The following is an 11,972-nucleotide window of genomic DNA, read 5'->3' on the forward strand; positions in this document are numbered from 1 at the left end:
TTGCATGTGAACGCAAATGAATCAATATTAATTCAGAGAGACTAGGTCAACAGTTACAAGTAGTCAAATTTTATAATCCCATTTGATACAACACTATTTGATACAAGACACACCTGCAGCACTTCACCACTTGAAAGTTCCACATTGTGCTCTTCTCTCTCTCTCTACAGCAACATGTTTCTCTCTCTAGAACTCCCCAAACAACACGAGGAACAAGGCCATCGCCGAAGCCAACCAAGCAATAGCCACCACTCTCTCATTGGGGCTCACAATCTGAATAGGGAAAAGGCATGTGTCATGTGCTGGATTTTTTGTAGTCATCATGGCTAGCCCTTGGAAGTTGCAAGGAAGATGCTGATGGAAGACCGCTGGGCACATCCTGATCCTGAACCTGTAAGAACCAAAACACATAAAAATTGTGAAGTTGGATTAAACAGGTAGAACACCTTAGAAATTCTCATAATCACTAGAGAGAGAGAAGCATCCGAAATCCCCAAAAGCCAACAAAACACATAAACCATTGAACTACTGAGGAAAAACATTGGCAAAATGTGTGTGAAAGAGAGAGAGGAACAAGTTAAAGAGCAGTTGCTAACGTGAAGGGCGTTGAGAAGCAGCTGGAACTTCCCCAAAGATAGCATGGAAACAAACACACGCATGAACTATTGAAATAAAAACTCAGCACATTCATAAGTGCTCTCTCTCTCTCTCTCACATTCAAAAAGAGAGACAGAAGAAGACAATTCTTGAAGGCCCATAGGCGAATTGGTACAGAGCAAAACATGAAAATTGACGGTCCAAAATGCATTACAATATGCACTATTTCGAAAACTTGAATTCATTTTTTTATCATGTTCATGCATCTTGATGTGAAGATGATCAGTTTGAGGATATCTAGGCATCAAAGCAACCTCTTTTGATGAAAGTTTTGAGACGCACTCTAATTTTTCTTGTTCAGAGTCTCAGTATAAAGTTTTTCCATATATATAAATATAAAAAAATATTTTACATGAAAAAAATTGACCAAAATACACCGGTAAAGTTTCGTAGGTATTTTGGTCAATTTTATTTTTACAGATTATATATATATATATATATATATATATAAGCAAAAATGAACAGTGATTTCGCCTACTCTCATCACCGTTCAAAGTTCATAGGACGCTCACGTGTTTCATTTTTCATTTTTTTTTTTACAAATCGAAATGACTTGAAATTTGAAGTATGTATTCCTAAAAAATAGGCGAATCTATGAAAAAATATCAAAAAAATATTTTACATGAAACAAATTGACTAAAATACCCTAAAAACGTTTCAAGGGTATTTTGATCAATTTAGTTTGTGCGAATTATTTTTTTTATATTTTTAGTAGGTGAGCCTCATTAAGATGTATATATGATCCAAATTTCAGATCATTTTGATTAATAGAAAAAAAAAATGAAACACTATCGGACAATCGTGACCGTGCGATAAACTTTGGATGGTGAAGAGAGTAGGCGAAATCACTGTTCATTGAACGCGAAATCACTATTCATTTTCGCCTATAGGCATTGAAAAGACTTTTTCATATATATATATATATATATATATATATATATATATATATATATATATATATATATATATCTAGGGGTGTGGTTTGTATAGAGCCGAGGCTCTAAACAATCAGAGTAAAGCGCACCCTCAAATAGTGTCGAGAAATGTGGTTTAAATACTGAAAATCTTTGTGATAGCCTAAAAATATATTTTCATTTTTAAATATAAAATTTAAAGCTTAAAAAAATAGTGTAAATCAAGCAGATCTATGAAAATCGAGAAAATTGACGGTCCAAAAATACATTACAAGATGCACCATTTCCAAAACTTGAAATCCATTTTTATCTTATGTCCGTATAACTTGATGTTCAGATGATCAATTTGAGGATATTTGGGCATCAAAACAACCTCTTCTAGTGAAATTTTTGAGGTGAGCTCTAAGTTGATTGATTAGAACCTCTCTCTCTCTCTCTCTTTCTATATATATAGATATATCTCAACCAGAAAAATAGTGATTAAAAATCCAAACTCATGTGAGCGTGAGTGTGCATGAGAAAGGGAGGTAGCTAAGAGGTATAAACGGTCATCACCTGAAAATACATGTTGAATGCATATGAGACATTCCCCTTGAGGTCAAATCACCACATGACCGTTCGAACCCAAGCGAAGTGCAATCAGACAAGGAGCACGCATAGTCCACATTGTTAGCGACCTTGTCCACATCGACATGCCCCGGTTTCATCACACACCATTATCGAGGTCGATGCAGATACTCCACATTCTTAGCCCCAACAAGCTGCTTCTCTCTACCCTCACACGATAGATCCATCTCAAACTTGGGCTTACCATCAAACCTAAATATCCCCCAGTGCCTCTCAAAATCACCTGAAAAAAACAGGAAAAAAAAAATCATTTTGAGCACAGTTTTCCTTTTCTTTTTCGTTGGAATGATTATGAGAATGACTATGAATACTGCATTTTTTTGAGTTTTTTCTATTATCAAATAACCATAAGATGTTTATTTTAACTCTGCACCTATCTGAGTTCTGAGTATTAAACAAGCATCCTTTCACATTTATGTCAGAACTGGTGGGGATCTTCCAATTGCACACCTCTGCCAGAAAACCTTCAGTTCTTTTTCTGAAAAATCATCACAAGGTATTGGTATTTGAAACGTTGATATCTTTTGTTTTAATTCTCGAAAGAAATACTAGAGATATATAGGTGTTTGCACCTCAACATCTCATGCGTTTTAGAACAAATATAGTAAAATATCAATGTTTTACAAATCGATATATAAAAGAGAAATGTGGGAGAGAGAGACTTTTTTTTGAGGGCCGAAATTGAAAAGTGGCCCTTCTACCAATTATGAGGCATAAAACCAAAATGGTTGTGGCGGTGTTAAATCAATGTCTAGATATTGTGATATAAAGCCCTTTCTTTAATCAATGGTCGATTTATCAAACAAAAAGAAATAATCACCTGGCAAAATACTCTTAGCATCCTCGTCGAGAAGGCTAAAAAGGTAAGTTTCAATGTGCCCTGGCTTAAGTGGGGTGCCCTTATTGTTTGCCAAATTCTTTATCAACCCATTTATAAAATACCATCTGTTGGCCACCCCACCTCACCAACCGCTATGTTCATGTTGGGGACCCGTGCCTTCCTTTGAGACCGCACAAGAGTGCCAAAATTAGCATCGAAAACAATTGAGATAAGAGAGACCCTTATCATTTATGGGCTTGCTTCCTCCATCAAAGAAGGCAAAGTCAACTGGAAAATTTTTGTTCTGGTAGAGGCTAAGGAAGGGGTATATGTTGACCATGAAAGGGCAATTGTGCTCATTAAGGAAATGGACAATTTCTTTCATTAGGGATTGGATATCAGCACGAAAGTCACCGCTTGAGGGCATTGGATCATCAGAAGGGGAGTTGTAGACATCGGCATTTAGGGGGATGGTGGCCTTGATCTTGTCACCAATGCCCGCCTCATTTAGGGCTTTTTGAATGTTTTGGAGAGCAGGGAAAGTACTCTTCATGAAGCTCCCACTATAGCTTGTAAGGAAGGGCTCGTTCCCAACAGCAACATATCTGTGGAAGGTTGTTGGAGAAAATTGAGAAGAAAGTCTAAAAAGTTGGTAAATTGGTGTATTGTTTCTTTAAAACATGGTTACAAGACTTGACTCACCTTTTTGGATTTGATTTGGGCAGTTTTCCTGATTATTTTTTATAGAGATTAACTTGTCTTACTTAGTTAACTTAGCTTGAGTTTTCAAACTTTGGGCATATAAATCCTTGCATGTGAGAATCAGCATATGGGTCCAATACTCCAATTGTAATGTTGTGAATCCCAAATTGGATGGTATAGAATTAATGTTGCAAAAAATATAGTTGAATTAGCCATTTGTAACTATACAAAGAATTTGAAAGAAAAATACACCGAGTAATGCACAATCACAAACATACACGTTATTGGGCCTTACTTAATAAGCCAACATTTCATGTTTCCAGTAAATAAATAGAGGAGACACACACAAGAACATACAACAAGAAGCAACAGATTCCCATGTTCCCATGGATGCTATTAAATGACCATAACTTCCTACACACAAACATAACACAGCACATAAAATACCCTCCTGATCCATCTTTTTAGTACATTTGTAGTATGAGCTTAGAAATAAATTTATTATTATCTTTTGTTGATAAATCGTTAAGTGCTAATAATTGCAGCCACCAACAATAAAAAGTTCTGTTCGCACCGGCATACTTTTTTCTTCCATTTCAGAGGTTGTTATTAATTTGGCTAATAATCAGCATAGTTTTAAACTTGCAAAGACTTTTAAGACTTTTAAAACATGGGATTTCTGCAGGTCCGATTGACTAGTTTTCACTCTTTCTTTTTGTCCTAGCGACCAAATCAGCCATCTACAGTATGAAGAACACCACTGAAATTATGTATTCCAACTATGAGGCCCTAATCAATAAATACAAAACGTAAATCTAAACGTACTGGAAAACATTATAATTAGTATACCACAAATTAGAAATACAAGGGAATGCTTTGACATAAAGATTCATTGAAATCACCATTGTTCGTACCTAAAACTCACAGTTATAAACATGTACATAGAAATTATCACTAAACTGCATCTAAAAGAATTTAACAACAGTAGCACTTCACAATGAAATTTATCATCAATGCAGTGCCATTTAACACTAAATAGTTTACCTGAATTGCTCGGAATTTGAATACCCAAATATAAAAAGCTTCAGTAATGTTCCCATCATAGAAAAACCAAATCTTCAAACAATCAAATTCTTCGCAATGAAATTCATAAACCAAAATGGAGACAAAACCATTAAATCCCCAATAAAACAAGAAACACCAATAATTCCTAAGAAATCTAATTTTCAAAGCACATTTCACCGCCTCCATATAAAAATTTAACAGTTTACACTCAATCACCCCTAAAATCACCAAAAATCTTTTAAAAAAAAATCAGAAATTCTTACTTGATATTGACACCTCCTTCATAATTATATCTTGTAACATTCTTCTTGACCCATTCCTTGGCGTGCTCATACTTCCCCGCCATTCTCCCCAACATATCATTTGGAATAGCCACTGTAACTTCGATCCCACTACCTACAAGAGACCTCAAAGTCCATGCATCAGCATCAAAGAGCTAAAACCAAGTATATCCTAAACCTTAACCAATCCAACCATTAATTATATCCAAAATTTTTTAGAAAATAAACTTCTCATTCTACCCTTTAAATTCTCTATAACTAAAAAAAAAGCAAGAGTAACCCTAAATAAAACCAAAAGGCCAAAAAATAAAAATAATTTTTTTAGAAAAAAACCAAATTTTGTTTGCATGTGAGAAAAGCTCAACCACGAGCCTATATTCTTCAAAAGCTAATTAAATATTCAGAAGCCAATTAAATAATTGGTGGCGTAGTCTCGCCATTTTTCTTGGTACTTGAACCAATTGATCCAACACAATTTAGAGTGGAACTCTAAGATACCAAACTTTGGAATACCAAATTGAACTCTACGATATCGAACTCTGGGATATCAAATTGAATCTTGATTTCTCCTTCAGGCTCACGGGCGAATTCTTGAATGCCAAATTAAATCTTGATTTCTCCTTCAGCTCATAAGGCAGTATTTCATAGGCTGCAAGACACATTTTTATTTTCTTTATGATTGATTTTTTATTTTTTTCTGCACATATGGGTTATCGACATCGTCTTTTCTATGGAGATCTACTTCTTCATATTCTTCTTATTCCTCTTGCTGCTATCTACTAAATAGATTTTGTAGATTTTATTGTATGATTTTACCAATACGTTCTATCAACTCTTTTTTGAGTCTCTCAAATTTTTTATCTAATCACTCAATTATTTAATCTATGTGTTGCATAGCTAGATCAACAATTGTTTATAATCAGTAGGGATCTCAAGGCTCTAAAACCAACTGATGCATGGAAAAAAAAAAAAAACAAAAAACTAAAATAAAATAATAATGTTTATGATCAACAATTATTTATAATCAACATGAATATCAAGGCTCTAAGGGAGAAAAACAATAAACAGAATAAAGGCTCAGGAACCAACTTATGCATGGATAAAAATAATAAAACAAAAAATAAAATAAAATAAAAAGGTTTATGATAAGCAGCCACCCCAAGATCAATCTTTTTCTTATTCTTCAATTACTTTTTTTTTTTTTAACAAAAAATGAATATCTTCCCTTTAAATATAAACTAAAAATAATAATAAATAAAAATAAATAACTTATCTCTATCCCTCCAACGTCTCTTTCTCACACACAATTCGTTCACTTTAGATTTAGGAAACACCATCTAAAAGTTACATGGTTCCTCTACCTATCTCTTTAGCACATCCCTCGAGCTATGAAATTAATCACGTAACATAAAATAACAATCTAACCATGCTAAAATCAAGTATATCATGACCAACCCAACCCCTTGTCATATCCAAATCCTTTTAGACCCTCTATAACAAAAATCGACAATAACACGAAGAAAACTAAAAATCGAGATAACACTTTTTCTAAAATGCAGAAATTATATATATATATATATATTTTTTAAGAAAAACCCAAGATTTATTTGCATCATAAATTATAATTTTTTTTAGAGAGATAAATTATCTCAAAGTTTTAAGGCCTATTTGGGTACATGGATTTTAAGACATGAATTCTTAATATATTAGATTTTACCGAAATCCACCGTTTGGATTGCCTAATGACTAGGATACTTAAAATCAGGAAAATCAAAATCGACTTACTTTTCCATGATTTCATTTCCACACGAAAAACTGTTTTTTTGCATTTCGAAGGCCCATGGATTTCACTCATTGGCTCCCTCAACCTGAAACATAGGGAGCATTTGGTAGGTATGAAAATTTTAGAGAGAGAAAGTATCTAATTTTTTTAAAGAGATAAACTATCTCAAATTTTAACATTTAGAGAGAGAAAGTATGTTAAAATTTTAGAAAGAGAAACAATCTCGTATTTTAATTTTTAAAGAGAGAAAGTATATCAAATCTTAAGTTTTAGAGGGAGAAAGTATTCTTAAAATGGTAGAGAGATAAAGTATTGTTAAACTTTTAGAGAGAAATTATTATAAATTCTAGAAAGAGAAACTGCCAAAAAAAATTAGAGAGAGAGATATCTTGTTTTTTAGATAGAGAAACTATCTCAAATTTTGAGTTTTCGATAAACAATATCGAATTTGGAATTTTAGAGAAATATATTAAAATTTTAAAAATAAAAATTATATCAATTTTTAGAGAGAGAAACTACCTAAAATTTTTAGAGATAGAAACTATTTCAAAAATTTCGGTTTCTATCTGTAAAATTTTTGGAGAGAGAAACTATCACAAAATTTATGTTTTAGAGAGAGAAAGTATTTTAAAATTTTGGAGAGATAAACTATTATCAAATTTTAGATAGAGAAAGTACATGAAATTTTTAGAGAGAGAAACTGTCTCAAAAACATTTAGAGAGAAACTATCTCAAAATTTAAGTTTTAGAGAGAGAAAATATCGAAAATTTTAAACTTTGGAGAGAGAAAATATATCAAATTTTAGAGAGACACTATATCAAATTTTAAAGAGAAACTATTTCAAAATTTTAGAGAGAGAAACTATCTCAAATTTTCTATAGATACACTATCCCAAATTTTCCGTTTTAAAGAGAGTATATAAAAATTTTAGAGAGAGAAATTGTATCAAGTGTTGTTACCAAACAATGGACATGGAAGTGATTGCAAGGAATCCATGAATTTTATATAGTTTATCCAAACAAGAGATTTGATAAATCCATGATAAAAATCATTGATATTGAAAATCCATAGATTCTTTTTGATTTCAAATATCTAAGATTCCTGATTCCTTGTATCCAAATGGGCCCCAAGATTTTTCTAGAAAACCTCAATGCTTTTGCTCATTTGGCGAGTTTAATAGAGCTTAATTTTCTCGTTTGGAATTCTTAATAGTTCTTAAATCTTATCCTTGTATAAACTTGGGTTTTTCCGTTGAGTTTCTTTTTGTTTATGGTGATCCATTGAACTTTTTAAGGTGCAATTGTGCACACGTGAAAATAACCTTTATAGCATTTACTATGCAATATTTAGTTTGCGATAATTGTGCCATGACATATAGTTGGTTTCTTATATTACAATTTACGTGTGTATGTTTGTATATGTCTGTATAGTCCATGTGGTGCATAAATCACTTATAGGAATCTATCTTGTGGTTTTACCTATATGTTGAAAAACTTGAGGGAAGAGATGTACTCACCCCTAGGATTAGGGGCAGTGTCTTGAGACTATCAATCGTAAAGATCATGTTTTTACCAGAACTGTGGTAACTCTGTAAATTTCTGTGTCCCTCTTCATGGCCATGAAACCCTTCTTAAAGAGGGATGAAGGATGTTGTTCTCCAATGTTCGGCTTTCTCCTGAAATCTCTAAGAAAACGTGACTCTGTAATCTTTGGAAGTGGTTAGTTACTTTCTAGCCGTTAGATAACGGCACTTTCTCTATCTAAGAAGCCTCTATTTTTTCGTGAAAAGCATTAAATTATAAGAGAGAGAAATATTGCACGTTTAAAGGCCCCATTGTCACACACACGTACCAACATCTCCCACTTGGCCATGAGGGCCCGATATATTGAAATATCATAAAGACTTTACCACCTAATGAATTTAACTTTTATGTGCATATTTTTGTCATGAGGCTTTCACGCAAGTACGGTTATACATCTCATAACAAAAAATATCCAAAGTCATGTCATAGTTTTTCACGCTAATGCGATTGTTCCTCTAATGACCAAGACATAAGCAAATATCCCCTTTGGGAGTTTCTGACTTAAATATTTCTAAGTCCCATCAAAGCTACATGACTCAATCCCTTTGTTAAAGGATATGCAATCATATCTGAAGATGGCAAATAACTTACAGTTATTTCATTCTTTCCAATAATATCATAAATATAATGATAATCAATTTCAATGTGCGTACCCTTGGAATTATAAGCTTCATTTCTAATTGATGCAGCCTGATTATCACAAAAATTTGTAACAGGTTCGTCGGCTATATCCAGCTTCGGCTGCCATTGTATATCGATCTACACAATCTTGTTTCTTACTAGACCAAGAAACACATCCACCTCCAAAGATAAATACAATTTCTGAGGTTGATTTTCTATCACCCAGGTCTCTTACAAAATCTGTGTTAGAGGATCTAGTAACCTCTAAGTTGTCAGCTTGGAAGCACAATTTGTAATTTTTAGTTTTTTGAATATATCTGAGTATCATTTTTACAGCTTGCCAATGAGCCATCACATGATTACGCTGAAATCTACTTACAAGACCATATGCATGATTCAAATCAGGTATTGTACACAACATGACATAATTTATGCATCCTACAGCTTGAGCATATGGAATTCTTTCCATTTCAGCTTTGTCACTATCATTTAATGGATACATTTTCTTTGATAATTTCAAGTCTTTACAAACAGGTGTATCTATGGGCTTGCAATTTTCCATCTTAAATCTCTTTAAAACACTTTCTAAATAATTTTCTTGAGATAAACATAGAAGTCTTGAACTTCTATCTCTTGTTATCTTAATGGCCAATACATATGAGGCTTCTCCCATATCTTTCATCTCCAAATGTGAGCTTAGCCATGATTTGGTATGGTTAATCATGCCAATATCATTACCGGCTATCAAAATATCATCCACGTATAGTGACAATATAACAAAATTGCTCCCACTATTCCAAACATATACACAAAGGTCTAACCTATTGGCTATATAACCAATTTCAGTGATTGTATGTATTTATTTATTTTTATTTTTTTTGTGACCTATAATTTAGATATTTTCGACATATTTTATTTGTATAATAATTGTCACTGCATTGTATAATTATCCTATGCTTTGGTTTCTTTAAGTTAGAAATTTTCATGATCTTGATTTTGTGAATTTTTTTTTTTTTTGTTGAAAAATATCAAATATCATTGTTAACTCTCTATCTTATGTTAAGACATATTCACATATTTAATGAAAATTATTCTTATGCAAGATTTGACATAAAAGTAGTTGTTCTCTTACTTTATTAATTTTTTGTTGCATCACAGCAGTGCGAACATAAACTGCTCGAGAAAAATTTTCTTCGAAGTTGTAGCTCACTGAGAGTCGACAAACCTTTGAAGTTGCGCCATTTTCCTAATAGGGCAATGTTTTAGATTCTAAGATTTTTTATTCCCAAACCACCCAATCTTTTCAGTTGGCACAGTTTGTCTCAGGAGATGAGGTGGAACTTGTGTGTAGAGGCATCAGCAAACCAAAAGAATATGCGGATTACTTTTCTGATCCTATCGCAAACAGCTGTGGGAATTCGAAAAAGGGACATCTGGTATACCGGGATGTTGGCTAGGGTGGCTTTGATTAGAGTAAGCCTTCCAGTAGGGGATAGAAACTTCCCCTTCCAGCCTGTTAGTTTTTGGTCCACTTTGTCTTGGATGTGAGACCTGGGTTTTTAGCTATATGTCTCAAGTGGATACATTCGTGGGCCACTAGGGCCTTCGTCCAAGATCTGATGATCTTTGACAAAGGCACTGTGGCTGGGGGAGATTACCAAAAGGAGCACCTCCTTTAAACAAGATGCTAGCACTTTAGCGATGATTTTATAAGTCGAATTGATCAGACTTATAGGGCGGAAATCCTTCAAGCATTTAGTGCCTTCTATCATTGGGACTACGGCTATGAAAGTAGCATTCATAGCTCAGCGTATCACCCCTCTCGAGTAAAACTCTGAAAAGCGTGCCAAAAAGTCCGGCCTAAAAGAATCCTAGACCTCTTTGACGGGTGCAATGGGGCAGTCCATCTGGGCTGGGAGACCTATCCACTGCCAGACTAGAGATGGTGGACATAATTTCTTGTTCTAAGAATGATCTCTCTAGCCAGTGTGCTTTGTCATGGGGGAGGGTTCAAAATTGGAGGTCCCCCATCTCTGGTCTAGGCGGAGAGGGTTATGTGAAAAGGTTTTTGAAGTAGAACTGCTTCCTCGATCTCAAAAGGTTGGTCTAGGAGTCTTTCCCCCACCATGAGATGCAAGATAGTGTTATCCTTTCGCCTACGGTTGGCCATTCTGTGGAAGAACCCTGTGTTGAGGTCCCCCGACTTGAGCTATTTTACCAGTGACCTTTGGGACCAGTATAGATTGGTAGATGACTTTTAAGTTAGACCTCCAGAGGGATTCTGATGGCAGGAGGGGTCTGGATTCCTCTTCCACGTCTGAGTGTTTAATCTCCTCTAGAGTATCCATTTTCTAGGATGCAAAAGAGCCAAGGAGGGTCCTACTCCAGACCTTCAGGTTACCTTTCAATAGCTGCAGTTTCCTTTGCAGCCTAATGCCAGCCCATCCAAAGGCTGAGTTTGAGAGGGATGTCCACCAGGATGGTAACAGGGAGGAGAGGGACTTGATTTTCAATTTTGATTTTAACTTCTAAAGAAAAAAACATTTTTCTTAGACCTAACACAAATTCTTTATATTAGCTTTAGAGTTGTGCTGATCCCAAGAATGATTATGCATGCATGTATAATGATGATGATGATTACAATTTTAAACATCAATAATAATGATGCTTTTAGTAAGAGGAGCAAATAAAGCACACTGCATCAGAAGCTTCAACTCATGGTACAAAAAATCCCATGTTCTCAAATCCTCCCTACTGTCATCCACCTAAACTTAGTGTAGAATTCACCTCGCCAGAATATGACTTGCATGAATCGCATGCGCCATAGACAATAAACTAAATTAAGAGCAACAAAACAACAATTATCTTGGCCATAAAGCTTACTTTCTGAGCCATCCAACCTGAACTAATTTTTTTCT

At 34.2% G+C, this 11,972-nt stretch overlaps 1 pseudogene across 1 annotated transcript; it reads right to left on the reverse strand.

Moving 5' to 3' along the window:
* LOC18428405 (glucan endo-1,3-beta-glucosidase 8-like) lies at positions 1–11,402 on the reverse strand (annotated as a pseudogene). Its single transcript, XR_016055225.1, has 6 exons — positions 11,273–11,402; positions 5,049–5,181; positions 4,765–4,836; positions 3,019–3,623; positions 2,127–2,421; positions 1–391 (listed from the first exon to the last, which is right to left on the reverse strand). The product of XR_016055225.1 is annotated as a glucan endo-1,3-beta-glucosidase 8-like (transcript).
* Between the last annotated feature and the right edge of the window lie 570 nt (positions 11,403–11,972).

This window comes from Amborella trichopoda, chromosome 5, assembly GCF_054954075.1.
Source record: "Amborella trichopoda isolate Santa Cruz 75 chromosome 5, AtrichopodaSantaCruz75HAP2 v2.0, whole genome shotgun sequence".
In the NCBI taxonomy this organism is placed as follows: domain Eukaryota; kingdom Viridiplantae; phylum Streptophyta; class Magnoliopsida; order Amborellales; family Amborellaceae; genus Amborella; species Amborella trichopoda.